Here is a 16043-nt window from a genome sequence, read left to right on the forward strand (position 1 = left end):
CCTCTGAGAGAAAGAATTAATTGAGCAAAATATTAATTAAGGATTTTTTTTCACAGCACAGTTCTTCAAATGAAATAATACTGAGTGAAATAACTGAAGTTTACCTTGATTAAAAGTGGTGTCAGTGTTTGCAAAGTCTCAGGGTGTGTGCACTCCCTGCACTCAGCAGAATTAGAGCTTCTCTGGGTGATGATGTCATTGTGAGCATCCCACAATCCCTTCTTCAGCCCTTCTGGACAGGCACAAATAGGAGATGCATGTTTACATCCTTATGTTTACTTATTTAAATTTGAAGCTATTTCCTTGCCCTCATTTTTGTCCAAATACTGACTGGTTTCCAGAACAGGTCAGATATGGGATATGTTTCCATATGTGATTCACCTAGATTCCTGTAGCCTAGCAGCCAGTGGTAAAATGTACCTTCCTACAGGTACATGTAAAGAGAGACAGTAGAATCACAGTCTGTATGCAGCTGCCTGCACCAAGCAGTGAACAATCTGTACAGACACAGTTGCACAATGGTCATTCATACACTGAGATCCACGTGCACAGCACAGGGGAATTTGCACCCCTAAGAGCTCCTAGCCTTTCCCAGAAAGGGCTGGGTGATGAAAACCAGCAGGACCCTATGGAGGAAAGGGAGGGTAACAGGTTCAGCAGCATAACTCAAAGTGCTAACTACCCACCCTGGCACTGCTGAGACTGTGCCAAACGATGGTGGAGAGCAGAGGAACACAGGACCAGAGGTAATGGCTTGCATGTCCTAGGTGTGACTTTCTCTAATGTTTAGGGAATGCTTCCAGATTGCTGTAAAGATTAGAGGTAAACTGGTGTTTATTTTCTGCTATGATTTGCTCTTACCAAAACAAGGCACAAGCAGAATTCCCCTCCGGCTGCCAAGGACACATCACTCCATCATACATGGTAAGGAACATACTGCACCCCTATGGATAAACCATGTGTGTAAGAAATGAGTAAATAAGTAGGACTTGGAAATGTACTTGATATGTTATCTTGCAAAGTACAGGAGGAAAGGCTTAAAAATTTCTCACAACATTATTTTGACTTGGCTTAACTAGATGAAGCTCCTGGGCTGTGGCTTCCCTAAGCTGTGATCTGGCAGCCATTTGCTTTGCCGCAGCTATTCCCTTGTCATCGTGCAACTCCCATGATTCATCCTCAAAGATGCTCTTTGCAGCATCTCCCTGCCTCAGACACTCTGAAGCTGCCTCCCCAGGGCCCAGTCCTGCCTGTCCCGTGGCCCTGTGAGCCGTCCTGCTGGGGCCAGTCTGCTCGGATTTGGGTTAATGGCCAGGAAATGAGCTCTCAAGCATGAGGCTGGTGGAGCAGAGGACGTGAATTATCAGTCGCTGGGTTCCCTCTGGCTGCTCTTCTGCTGACCTCAGTGTCTCAGCACATTCATCCCACGTGCTGTTGAGGTTCATGCACAATAAACAAGATCCCCTCCCCTCTGTGCCCTCCCCTCCCCGATAAAATGTTTTCGGAGGAGGCTGAGTCACTGCACTTTGTTATTTAGCAGATAGTCATCGTTTCTGAGATCCTTTCCAAATCTGTGCTTCCTTCGGATTTTCTGTTTGCCCTGCACAGGGCAAGCAGGGAGAGCTCTCACCCTGTAACAGTGGTGCTGGGTTGGGCTGGGCAGCCTGTCTGCAGCAGCTGATGGAATTGCTGCCTTGGGACAGCACCTTCCCAGGGCTGAGCTGGGCTCAGAGACTGGTGTTTTCTCAAATGAATTAGATTAAGCCAATGAAAACTCAGAATCAGAGACTCATCTGAAACTGTCAGTCTCTGGAAACATGGCCAAATCTGGCAGGGAAATAAACTAAGAAGGTAAGAATGAAAATAGTGCTCTAGCAGCCACCTGAAGTAGTTGTACAGGGAGCACCTCCCAGAAGGACTCCAAGCCCCAGGGGTTTCTTCCTCCCTTTTGGCAGTCACCAGCCAGAAGCACGGACCTGGCAGAGCCTTTCCTGGATTTGTGAGCAAAGGCAGTTGAAGTGAGAGCGATGCCTGCGAGGTCTTCAGGCACCAGTGTGAGCCAGTGGCCAAACAGCCCCCCAGCTTCACTGTTCTTTGGGAACAGGCAGCAGTGCTGGCAGACTCTGGGGGTGTGGGCACTGCCAGGCTGCTGCAGGGCACCAGGCACCGCCCAGAGCTGGCCTGAGGGTGCTCAAGGCAGTCCAGGGCAGTGCCACAGTGTGAGCCAGGGCCACTGGCTGGCATGGCCACCCCAAGGGCCACAGCCCCCCATGCTGAAACTCAGAGTGCTGACTCTTGAAAAAGAGAGTCAAAGTTTGGCCTTTGGAATTAATTATTACTAATCAAAGTACATAAATTCATGAACACATTCATCAGTGGCTGGCTGATGCAGAAGTGCGCACCACCAGAGAGTTGTGCAAGGGCACACACACCTCAGGCAGCCAGGCGTGCTCTGTTCCTTTGCACCTTGCTTTAGTGAGTAGCTCCAGAGGTAAATTACTGATTCTCTAATTTGGTGGTGTCTGCACAGGGTGATGTGTAATGAAAGTGAAATGAATGCTGAGGATAAGGTACTTAGCAGACAGTGAGAGAAGGAACATTTCTTTGATTCCAGACAAATCCTCCCTTCAGTGTTCTGCTTTTATCTTTGCATGGAAGGACAAGTTTTATGTGAGACAAATGTCTATCAAAGTTTTATTTTAAAAGCATGCTTTCAACAGAAAGTGGCACACTGATTAAATGTGACATTTGAAGCAAAGCAGCCTAAACAGCCCAGGAATGCAGAAGGATTAAATTGAGGCCTCACATGAAAACTATTACGGTGTTATTAGGCAAGTGCAGCCTTTCAGGCAATGACGTTTGGGTTCTCTTAATCCATGCTGACAGACAATAGTTAATATTTTCAGAGCTGTAACTTTTTTCTGCTCTCTTTTCTGGTTAATAGAGCATGACTGTGCACAAAACATTCCTCAACAGCTCTACTCAGTGTAATTCTGAGAGGAAATAACAGTTATGTCTTGGAAACAGTGCCTGACATTTGAAAGGCCCCATTTATGGTCCTAACTGAGGTGGTTCAGAGCTCCTGGAAACCAAGGGCACAGAACCAGTTGCTCAGGACCTGTATCATCAGAATCACCACACCAGCAAACTGCAGAGCTGGACCAAAACCTGGGAATGCAGAGAATCTGTGTACTCAGGAGTTCCTGGGAAAAGGCAGGAGCTGTGAGCTGGGCACTGAGGGGTGCAGCTGGAGGACTCATGCACGGATACCATGACTGCCCTCACGATGCCCGCATCACCCCTCAGAGCAACAAGAGCAAGGGGAAGTGTAACAGATTCCTTGGAGATAGGCACGACTCTGAATGCGTGTTCAGTCCAAAGAGAGGGAGAGTTCTTTTGCCTTACTCTGTGCTTTGCAAAGCCATTCCAAGGTCACTGTCTTTTCTGAACTGTCATTGCAGTTCAAGGCACCACGAGAGTCCAGCTCAGCACTATACACATTTCTTGTTAATCGCTGTTTCCTTTTGTCCAATCCATCCTCTTGTCTACAGTCAGAAAGGTCAGAGAGGCATATTTGTTGCTGTAAAGAATTGTCTAGCAGAAAGAAGAATTCAACTTTAAGGAACATGAGTGATTCACAGAGGATCAATTCCAGTTTCCATTAGTCTGTAACAAGAGTGTCTGTTCTCAATTTTGCACTTCTGAGGGACATAAATATGAAAAAATCAAGTGAACTTTCTAATTTATTTCCCTGCCAAATAGTTCATATCAAAGACCCAACTGGCACATGCAGGGGTTTCTTCACTCTTTCCAGGATGCATTTTACAAAGCACAGGAGTGAAAAATGAGCCAAAGCACAAAGGCAGGTGTCAGCAGCACCAGAGACATAGATCTCCATTCCAGCAGCCGTGGGAGCTCTGTGCCACTGTCCCTGCTGTGTGCAACTGGACCAGGTCAGTCGGAGGAGAGTGCACTACTGGAGCCTTTGGCACTGCTGGCACTGCTGGCACTGCTGGCACTGCTGGCACTGCTGGACAGCCAGCCAGGGGAGGGCAGGTGGCTGAAGAGAGGAACTGGTTCCCTTCCTAGACAGAAGGACCTGACCAACCCACAGTCCTGCCCTCCCTCAGGCTGCTGTGTCTGTCTGTGCGTGATGCCAAATCCCCCATGAGCAGAACTGTGCCTGGCCCAATGTCTGGCCAGAAGCTCTGACAGTGCACCCTGTTACCAGGTTTGATGGTTTTACCCAGCAAGAAAATCACTGGGCTGCTGTCCATCCAGCGTAAATGCATTGTTAATACTTGTCCTCATTTTAAACCAAACTCTCTACCCCTATTCCTCCACCATTTCTACCCAGGCAGCAGAGTGCAAGTGTGAGTGCAGAATATCCTCTTGCTGAAATAGCCTGTCCTATCCCAACTCCCTGGTGGCTCATGGACCAAGCAGGACAGCAAGGGGCAAATGCTGGCAGTGCTGAAGGTTCTGCAGATCATCCAGGCTCTCATTAGAAAACTGAGTCTCCAGTCAATGGACCAGCATTGCTAATGGCCCTGTACTGACAGAGTGACTGTGGCACGCTGGATACTCAGCCATGAGAGACCAGAGCGTGTTATAAGACCAAAGTCACATTGAATGTCAGACAATGGTATCTGGGTAAAATCTTCAGTGCCTTCTAATTAAATAAATGGTTCTTTGAATCATGAATGGTACGAGCTTTAAGTACGACTGACATTAAAATGTTCAAGAAGAGGCTTTGTTTGTGCAGATTGATGAGGTCTGAGCAGGGAGAACTGTGGAAAGTTGTTATGGGAAAACATCACCTCATTCAGCACCAAGACCCCAGAGGGGCTGCCGGGGGGCTGGCACCTGTGGGTGGGAGACATGATGCCTTTGGATCTGGGCTGAGCCTCGTCCTCTGCTCCTGGGGCTGGTCCTGGTGTGTGATGGCTGGGTCTGCCCTGGCTCATGGCAGGGCTGTCACCTGCCCCATCTGCAGGGGTGGGCTTGGAGCACAGTGAAGCATCTGCAGCCCACCTTGTCCTCTCCCAGCGGCTCACCCACAAGGACTCTTTTAACAGTATTTTCCTATACTGTTAACTAGAAAACATGGATTGTAGGAGAAAGTTGTTCTCTGTTTGTTCCTGCATGGGAATGGCCAAGGGAGCTACCCTTCCTGGCATGGTACCAACATCAGGAAAATCCTCCTCACTTGCTGGGATGGAGCTGGGGAGGAGCAGGAGCCAGATGAGGAAGTCTAGCTGTGCAAACACCTTCTCCTGACACTGATAGATGTGATGAGACTGTGATGCCAGGGTATTTACCATGAGGTCAGGTCTCCAGAGATGCTGGCACATTGCCGGTGCATTTCCAGGGCCATCAGCTGCAGCAGGTTGCTGCTCCTGGATGGAGCAGTGAGGAGTGGCAGCAAGCACTACTGCTGGAAGGGCGCCCCCTTATAAACTGCCTGGAGAGATCCTGAATGCCAGAGTAATGTTAGAGGTGGGAACATTTTTGCTAATTACAGCAAGAGTGGGGAAGTGGAGCTGGCAGGTTCCACCTTTGTATTTGTGCTGCACAATCCATATTTCCTTCACTGCCCAGAGTCCTTCCTGTTCCCCTAATGTCTTGCCTGGAAAGAACAGCACATTGAAACAACATCATGGCTGCAACAACTACAGTTACATCACAAAAAAATAAAGAACAGGAAGCACTGCTGACCCAGAAGGCAGCAGCGTGCCCAACCCAGCCTTGGCACAGGGGACAGGTCGATCATCTGAGCAGAGCTGGTGGGCCCTGGAGTCACACCTGCAGTCACACCTTGACTAGCGCTGCAGGCAGAGATGAGAACAGCATCATGCTACAGACTGTGACACAGACATGAAGAGTCTTTGCAGGTGAGATGCAGGTATAAGGGGGGAAGAAGCACATGAAGGTTCTCAGCTCATAACTCTTCACTCAAATTGTAAGGGAGAGTCTGTTCAGGTCTGCATCCTGTCCTGGAAACAGCTGAGGGATGTGCACTAGCAACTGACATTTTTAGCAACATAAAAATATGAATAATGAGAAAATTTGAATTTAGGATTGATGTGATTAGAGAGCTTTAGTACTGATTTAATAAAAGAGAATGTCTGTGCCATGTGCTCAGCTGGTGGAACAAATCACTTGGTTAGAAGGGACAATCCCAAAGGCATTCCTGGCCAGCCTGGAAAGTGAACCTGAACAGCTGCTGTATGGCAGCTCAGTGTGCTTCAGGCAATCGCTTCCCCTAGAAACAGAAGAAATGATGACAGTCATAGAACAGCTCGCAGGAGATGCCCACTGAAGGCTGCATAATTCCACATGGAGAGTGAGAGATGATCTTGTGCGGGGCCAGCATATAAGACTGATTTTATCCCGTACCCAGATGTAAGACCTGGATAAAGGAGAGAGGTCTGAATCCTTTAGGACACTGAAGTTATTGCTTTGGAAGAAAAAGTGCCCTGTCTAATGCACATCACTGGAAGGCTGCCAGAGATCGCTGGGTCCTCTCCTCCAGATAGCTTTCCAGGCTGCTCTTTCCCAAGCTTGGAGCATTCCATGGGGTTGTTGTGACCCAGGTGCGGGACCTGGTGCTTTGCCTTATTGATTCTTATACTGTTGGCCTCGGTCCATTGAACCAGCCTGTCCGAATCCCTCTGAAGAACCTTCCTGCCCTCTGTCAGATCAACACTTCTACCCAGCCTGGTGTCATCTGCAGCTGACTGAGGGAGCACTTGATCCCTTTGCCCAGATTGTTGATGAAGATCTCAAACAGAAATGGAAATTTCTATTTTTTCTATTTCTATTCGCTATGGAAATTGATGTATCATTAATAACTAAGATACATTTTTGCTTGACCAAGTCTGGCAAATATCCTATTTCCATTTTATGAAATGTGCACCCCCAAAAACCTTTAAAAAGGGGAGTACACTCACTCTACCCTGGTATTAACCTGTTTTTTGCTGGTCTAGATTTGGGGAAAATTTGTTTGACATGGAAGAGAGTGTTGGAATTTTTCTTGACTATTTTTTCCTCGCTCGCCTTTTTTTTTTTTTTTTTTTTTGGTTGCTATGGAAACAGCCCTTCCTCATTCAAAATACCATTTGATGGTACCATTTCCTAGTAAGGTTCACATTTTCTTGCTGTCTCTGTCACAGTGTGCTAGTCACAGTTCCTCCACTGATCCCTGCCCCTGCACTGCCCTGGGAGTTTACATTTTTTTATTACAACAGAGTTAAAACTGACATTTCACCCAAATCACTTGTTCTTCACAGTAGTGGTGCAACAGGACAAGCAGAGCTCTCAGGCTCTGTGGTGCTCACGGTCTCAGGGGCTGTTCTGCTCCTCACCCCTCCCTGACAGCGAGGGGGTGGCCCGGTGGAAAACAGGGATTTTGGGTTTTGGACCTAGTGATCATCAGGATCCAGATTCTGCTTCATCCAGTATCTGTAAAACTTCCAGGTAAAAAAATCTGTCCTCTCTCCTCTTCCTAACATTAATAATCTCAAATTAAGATCTGCCAAATCTGTTGGCCACAGTGACAGATAGGTCTTGTGGTAAGTGGGGGGAAAGGAAGAAACATACACAAAAGTTTTGAACGTACACTTGAGGTAGGTAGAACTCCAATAGACAGGTCAGATTTGTTCATTTTGGCAAACAGTTGTGCTGTGGGCTTTAGGAAAGTGCTTTCTTTAGGATGTGAGGCTTGGTCAGTGGGGTGTGCAGTACATGGTGCTCCTCCTGTGTTTTAATCAGACTCCAGAGAAGACAGAAGGAGTGCCTGGACTAAATTGTATAAATCTTGTTTCACTTCCCTGCAAAAAATGGCAACCTCTTTGTCAAACTTCTGAAAAAAAAACAGGGCATCAATGTTTGACAACAATTCTGATTGCTGAATTAATGCTAGTAATTATATTATCAGTTTATCTCCATTTATTACATTAAAAGCTCTCCATTATTCAAGACACACCTGTGCACATTATTTTCAGAGCTATCTGAGACTTGTTAAAGTTTGCTCAAGTACCTAACAGTGGGTGTAGGCTTCCCTTTGCATTTTTTGTTGTTTCTACCTCGAAGATGATGACTGATGTTCTTTTTTATCATCATGTTAGGCTGATGAATGTTGCTGTTGGTGGTTTGCCTCCCACTCAAGATTCTCAGCAGGATTCTAGTGCTGATAACCCAGAACCTGGGACTCCTCTATCACACCCAGCTCTGTTTATCAATGCTTAATGGATGCAGCAATTAACTTTGTTTTCACTGAATTTTCTCAGCTACTCTCCTGCTTTTAATGCAGATTTGGTATGAGAAGGCACTTATGTGTTTGGAAAAAAAAACAGCAATATAAGGATATCCCTTCCTGAAAAATTAGAAATGATGCATCTCAGTTTTATATCTCAGTTTTATATTCTGAGATTAGGTTCAGGTTAAGGGTAATGAATATCTTTAAGGAGCCAATGTCTATGCAGGTCTGCATGGATATCTCATAAGGTGCTCTTGAAGAAGACAGAAATGCAGAAAAAAAGCAGAAGAGAGCCAATTCACTGAGCAACAGTGAGACACTGGACTGTTGCATGCATTTTCCAGCAGTGACCCAAACGTGTGTGTGAGAAGGGCCCAAGCTGGGAGGGAAGGGTGAGCACTGCAAGCAGGGGTGCAGCAGAGTCACTGCCATGGGCGAGGGGTGTCCATCCCTGGGGAGCACACATGGGGCAAGGAGCAGAATGAGAGAACATTGCCTGCAACACAAGACTGGACCTGGCTTTGGCCAGAGGCTGCCAGGGTGGAGTTCACTGGGGCTCCGTGGCACAGGACACAGCAGCTTCCATCTGAGCACAAGGGCCTCCACTCTGAGTAAGAAAGGGAGTTCTCTTTGCTTCAAAGCTTGCTTATGATTAATTTTAACTTAAGTCTGATGAGAACTCTGTCTCTACACCAGGCCTAATGGCATGTTCATGTCGTAGGTTATGACAAGATGATATAAGTGATGATGCCATGAAAACTGGACAGGTGAGCAGTGCACGCAGTGCAAAGAACTGCAGCAAAACCTCTGTGACCTTGTTCATGCAGTAACGAATGATGGCATGGGCAGAAAGCTTGGGATACTGGCTGCTTGACCAGAAAATCGATGAAATGACAAGTATAGGTAGTCTGATTTCTCCTGACCTCTTCCAATCACTGTTTACTTCTTCAAAACCATGTCTGCTGTCTTGCTGGCTCTTTGCACTTCCCACGTGCTCTTATGTTTTGTTAAAAGGAAGTAAATAAATAAAATTATTTTCCCCTAGGAACTCACAAGCTCAATTTTGCTGCATCAGCTTTGTGACAAGTTAGCTTTGGGAAACAACTGGCAGTGAATTTCTCCTGCTCTATTTAGGGGAAAATCAGCTGTGTCTCCAAACTGAAATGTTTTAAGCTTGTTTTTGTCAGGTAATAAAATTGTGTTGCTTTCTATAACTAAATTCCTTGTGGTATCTATTTCAAAGGCTGACATTTCTAATGCACTAACAGCCTGAGCAGTAAAGAGCTACTCAATTCCAAGTGTAAGCTCATCCAGAGATGTTTTAAAGATCTAAGAAAAGGTCGTCAAGGACACCAACATGATGATGTGGATGCTTCCCACTAGCACTCTCCAAGACGCTGTTTCAGCAGAGGAAAGAAGGGATTTGGTGTCCGAGTTCATTTAGCAAAGTCAATAATCTTTGCATCTCATGGACAGCAGGAACTTACAGGCTGAAAACAATCATGATGAGAAAGCTTGAAAAAGCAGTGAATGACAATAAAAGACTGGTAGGTCCACAGTAATCTTCTACTTTTTCTGTTTATCTGGAGTCTCAGGTTGGTGCCCTTTTCTGGAATTCCTGATTACAGATTTCATTTTGTGCATTCACACAAATGGTTTGTTTTAAGGCTGTTTTTCATTTATTTATATTTGTGTGAAACACTACTAATAATTTTTTAACTTCATCCTAATGCTAGCTGACGTCACCTGCCAATTTTTGAAGTCTGCTGGCATTCTTGGCTCTGTGGAAGGGTTTGTCCGTGTATTTCTGGCACTTTTTGCCTTCCTGAGATGCTGTTCAGGTACTGACTGTGCTGTGGGTCTGTCTGTCCGAAGGTCAGGTGTGGATCATGGTCCTGACTGCAGAGCCTCAGGAAGCACTGGGTTCTTGCTGTGGGAGCTCAGTGTCAGCTGGGGTGTCCCCATGGCGCTGGGATGGCTGTCCCCCCATGGTCCTCCCTAAGGAGAGACGCTGATCTTCACTTCGTCATCTGAGCCCAGTGGAGCTGTCGCAGGATGTCACCCTCTGCATGTCAGGCCGTGACCACAGCACCTGCTCGGGGCTCTGTGCTGTGGCTGGGAGAGGCCACCCCACCCCAAGCCTGTGGACCTTGGCCCTCTGCTCTCTCGCATGGGCAGGCAGCCACCACAAGATTCCTGACATACCATGTTCTGTAGAAATCAAATGTTGCTTCCTCTCCTTGTTCCACTCTATTTTATAAGCATTTATGTATTTTATAAACATTTTCCAGAACGTATTGTCTCTGCCAACTGTTATAAGTAACCTCTGTTTTTTGCATTTTCCCTCAGCCTGTCCTGAGGCACGTGTTGTTTCGAGGCATTTGGCTCTCATCGAGACTTTATTTGACGATGCTGAAGATACATTTGTGATGTTTATTTAACTAATTAAATTTTTTATTTGTCTTCCAAAAAGGAACAAGGAGGAAAAAAAATCCTCCCAGTTCTGCATTCCTTGCAATAAATGTCTGCATGGAAAGGTAGTGGGGAAAGGAGTGGCAGCAATGTCCCAGCAGAGAGGTTGGGACACTGTGGCTCCCTGAGCAGGGCTGTGGCTGTATCCATTGGAGTGCAGCCATCCACACCAGGCACCTCTCTGCAGGGCAAGGGAGGACCTCCACATTGCTTCATTTCCAGGTTAACTGCACGCTTGCAGCTTCGTTGCTCACACAGATGTGCCATAACTACTGAATCCTGGTGCTTTTCCATGTCTGCCATCCCTGAACTACTGCCCGTGGTTTGTACCCGTGGCGTGGGGTGCAGTTGTTTCCATGGCAGCCCCATCACAGCCCAAACTCATCCACACCCTCAGAAACTGCAATGGTGTTTCCTAGGAACAACTAACTGCATGTGACAGTCTCGCTGGTGTTTCTGTATCGATTCCTTCAAAGAAAACACAGAGACAACATGCAATTGTCTGTTGTTCAGTTGTGAAAGCAGCATTAACTTGCTGCTTTGTAAATGGCCAGTGGACGATTTGGATCTTCGCTACAGAAACCAAATGAAGCAGAGCACTTTTCTGGGGCTGCTGAGCAGAAGTGAGTGCTCTCAGAAATGTTTGAAAGCTGCACACCAGGGAAGAGTGGTGAAGGACAGTGCACAAACTCTGCCAGGCAAATTCCGTTTTCCAAAAGCAAGTTTTGCCCTCAGAGACCTGCTTCAGAGATGCACCCCTGGAATCTTGTTGGACTGGAAATTGCTTGAATCATGGGCTGAAAAATCTGAACATCTTTCATCCAAGATCTTGATTTGTCACTATGAGTGTGACAAAGAAAAACAGCCCCCAAAACGATTATTGCTTTGAAATTTTGTTGTTTATTTTTGATGATTTTTTAAAACTTCTTTCCCGATGTTTCTGTTAAGGTCAGTGATCAGCTGGAGCAGGCGGAGGGAGGCAGACCTGTCCCTCTGCACAGCACTGGTGAGGCCAGTCTGGAGAACCGTGTCCAGAGCTGGGCTCCCCAGCGCAGGAGAGACAGGGACAGGCTGGAGAGAGCCCAGCCAAGGGCTCTGGAGAGCCACTGCTGTGAGGAGAGGCTGAGAGCTGGGAGAGGAGGCTCTGGGGAGACCTGATTGTGGCCTTTCAATACTAAAGGGGACCCATCAGAAAGACTTTTCAGCATGGCCTGTTACAATCACACTGCCAGAGGGCAGGGCTAGCTGGAATATTAGGAAGAAATTGTTCCCTGGGAGGGTGGGCAGGCCCTGGCACAGGGTGCCCAGAGCAGCTGTGGCTACCCCTGGATCCCTGGCAGTGCCCAAGGCCAAACTGGACTTTGGGGCTTGGAGCAGTCTGGGACAGTGGGAGGTGTCCCTGCCATGGCAGGGGTGGCACTGGGTGGGATTTAAGGTCCCTTCCAACCCAAACCACTCCATGATTTTGTGATCCCACACGCCATCCCACTGTGACAAACCCTTTGTAGTGCAGACCTGTGGAACAATCTCCCTCTGAATGAGTGGAGTGGGTCTGTCAGAGCTACACTGTCACATTCTCCTGGCCAGGGCTCCCCAGGTGATCAGAGCAAATAACAACGTGTGGAGCTGTTTACACAACGTGTCTTGTTCTTAAAAGAGGCTGTGAATTGTGAAGCAACCAAGTGCAACACAGTACTTCAAGATAAGTGTGTATAAAACATTAATTACATCTGTTTACAAACAATAACAAATAATTCCTCAAATGTACTCTATTTGATTTTACTGCTATCATATTATTTTCTAATTTCCTTTAAAGCACCAACAGAAAAGGAGGAAAGCACTTTTCCATCAGTCTGACTAGAGGGTACAGAAAATACTTTATTTAAAGCTTTTGCAGCTCTATCTTATCTTTTCCTTTCTGAAGGATTTGATAATGAATTATATATTCCAGCACGACATGAAATATTTAACTCATGCTCTTCAATTCCAGTTCAACTTCCCTTACAAAAAATGAGTTTGAGCACAGAAAAGACCAGGTACATGGACACAAACGCACTGGTGCTGATAGCAGCCTTCCTCTGCCCAGGGCCCAGTGCCCAGATCAACAGGGCTGAGGTCTCGGAAGGCTTCAGGTGCCCCGTGCTGCTCCCTGTGCCATTCCCTGAATTACAGGAGACACTTGGCCTCAGTGCATGGATTGTGAAAATATGAACTCAGGCTTGATGCTCTGAGCAAGTGCCTGGGGATTTCTAGAGGCTGGGAGGAAAAGACATGAGAAAGAAGAAGTGCAATAAGTATTGTTCACACAGTGAAGCTCTTCCCTTGTATCAGGATTTCTCCAAGCCAGCATGAGGGTCACAGCAGTGCGAAGGGATGGCAAAAGTTAAGGGAAGATGCGACCTCCATACTGGGGCCACCTGCTGACACTTTGCTGAGGCTCTTCTCAGAGCTGGGCTGGATGAAATCTGGTAAAAACCAGATGTGAAACAGGTCAAGAGCTGTAAGCAGGTGCATTTAATTTAATTTTAGTGACTGTGCATGTGACTGGTTAAAAAGTAGGAGTTAGGAGAAATTCTGACTTTGTTTCCAAAGGTGTAAAGGCAGGTACTGTAACGTTCCACATTAAGGCATTTGCCCAAATGTGTGACATGGTTATTGATTCCTTTGCACCACCTGTAAGAAAAATAATAAAGGAAGCCAAAAAGGTGACTTTTCCTAGCTAAAGGCATTACATAAATATTTGTTGCACACACAAATGGAATATATAATAAGTTCTGAATTCAAGGTGCTTGTGGAAAATGTAATTTCTAGAACAAAATAACAGCTTGTCTTACCCACAGCCCAGCATCTGCAATTCCATAAATAAACTTGTCCAGGACTCGAAGAACAAAAGCCCAGAGGCTCAGGATAGAGGAGTGCACACCATTAGGTGCCCCATGTCCTCATGTGCATGTGCCAGAAGGTGGAATAAACATAAGGTGGAATGAAGACAGCTGTTTCCCTATCTGGGCATGTGTGGGTTTCTCTCAAACAGATGGCACATCCTAAAGGTAACACTTTCCCTGAATTCTGCCTCTCAGTATTAGCGGTGGAAGAACTAATTGTGTAAGTAGATACTTATCATGTGATTGAAATCTTTACTCATAGTGGGCAGATTTTGTACATGAGGCTAAGGTGAGGCTGTGTGTAAATTTTTCAGGCTCAGTTTCTAAACTAGCAAAGAAAAGTGCGTTTTTCTGAGCCAGTAAAAATAGATCACTTGCTATGTGAGACATCACTCTGTCTTCCACAGCACTGGCAATGCACTGTGTGTGTTTCACAGGGGAGAGCCTGCTGGCTCCCTCTGGCTCTTTTCCCATCACTGGCCTCAAGGGCTCATTCTGTGAACTGCAGAGCTCCACCATCACCTGCAGGACTTTTCTTTTCCTAGGTGAAACTTAGGGGACAGTTGACGAGGTTCAGATTGTTCCCAGTGTCTCATGGCTCTCCTTCCATGGGTCATCTGTGGTAATGTAGTGAGGAGAGAGGCCTGCAGCAGATGGAGAGGACCCCCTGATAAGCCAGACTCCCCACTCTTTGGCCAGGAAAATTACACTGTTTCAACGGTTATTTACCCTTGCCTGTAAATGTAAAAAGGAAAAGTAAAAGAACAGAAAAAACGACACCTGGCAATTCTGGTTCAGGTCACTTTAGTCTCAGCTTTTATACCTATAACTTAAAATTTACTTTTTTTACAGAGGGTATGTGATAGATTCTTCCAGAGGCAGGGAGTGCTGAGTGTACTGCAGAGCTGGGGCAAGTTTTACCCCTGGCTGGTTTGTTTTGAGAGGTTCTGTATGAACATGCAAAAATAAAAAATCCCAGACTGAGCTGAACCTCTGTGGGTGGCTCCTCGATGTGGGTGTGCTGGGCAGGGAACTCTGCTGTCTGAACAGAGTGTGAGTTGGCTTAGCCAAAGGGGAAATGCCTCCCCAGGGCTGGCTGGGGGAACTGGGACCCCCGGGGTGGGAGATTCCTCTTCCAGTGCTCAGAGGGGCTGGCTCTGCCCCCAGTACCACTCTGTAGCTCAAAAAAAAAAAAAAAAAAAAAAAAATCCCATCAAAACCCAAAACCAAACCACAAAACCACTTCACACTACTGCACATGGACTGCATAGAAATGCATATTAAAACTTTAGTCTGAATCAAAACCCCTGAATCAAAATAATTTACAGGGCTTATAAAAATCATGAGCTCCCTAAAGCAGAAAGCTCCTCTGGTAAGGCTGCTCTGACTCTGTGGAAGACAGCAGCTTATTCCCAGACCCCCTCACCTGTGGATCAGTAGGTCCTTGCAAAGCAGGTTAATAAGCAGCTTGCTGGGGAGCCTGATTTATTCCATAAGGATGCACAAATAGTCTGTAGTTTAGACATGGCTATAAATGAGAAGACTAAACCTATGGAGAGGAAGCTCAGAAAGTCATGATCAAAGGTTTATCAGATAATTTGCACTCATTCAGCACAAATGAATTCAGGCTTTTAGAGTCCTTAATAATTAACACATTAACACATCACTGTTTCTGACACAAGTACGTTAATTTTCTATCTTCAGTAATGCATAGAAGCTATCAAAATAAAAGCAGAAAATCGGATACAGAAAACAGGAAAATCTTTCCTGGCCTTGTGGCTTTTGTGTAAATCTAAAATTGAGAACTTGAAGTGATGGAGAGATAATTTGTAGGCTTTTTCTTTTTTTTCTCCATGGCACAGAAATATCACAGATCAAAGACCAACATGAGAAAAGTAAAGTTGAATAAAGGCATATTAAGTCTTTACTTCAACTTATATTTCAAATTTCAGTGATCAATGTAATATTTTGGAAAGAAACTATTTCTGCTCTGAAGCTAAATTTTTTGATTAATGAGATATTATCAATTTTCTTTGCTATTCTCTTTGAAGGAAATGCAGGTGTTTTGAAAACATAAACAGCATATGTCTGTGGGAAAAGCTTTGTTCTTTACTAGTATTGATTGCTAAATGTTAATTGAAGTCCCCTGCGGGATCTGGGTGTTATATCAAGGCCATTGATCACACCGGTCTGCATAAGAAATGCCCTTCCCTTTGTACTCAGGGGAGGGGTGAACGGACTGGTTTGATTTAAATTTGTCTCAAGTGTGCTGTCCCGGTCCTGGCATCCTCCAGGCATCCCGCCTGCCCCAGGGATCAGGTGAGAGGATGGTGGGCAGCAGCAGGAGCGTAGTGCCAGCGTGTTTTGGCAGCTGTGGGAGCAGAACAGCGCTGGAGCAGCTGGATGAGAGATGCCAGAGGGCTGCA

The sequence above is a fragment of the Vidua chalybeata genome, chromosome 6, assembly GCF_026979565.1.
Source record: "Vidua chalybeata isolate OUT-0048 chromosome 6, bVidCha1 merged haplotype, whole genome shotgun sequence".
Classification (NCBI taxonomy): domain Eukaryota; kingdom Metazoa; phylum Chordata; class Aves; order Passeriformes; family Viduidae; genus Vidua; species Vidua chalybeata.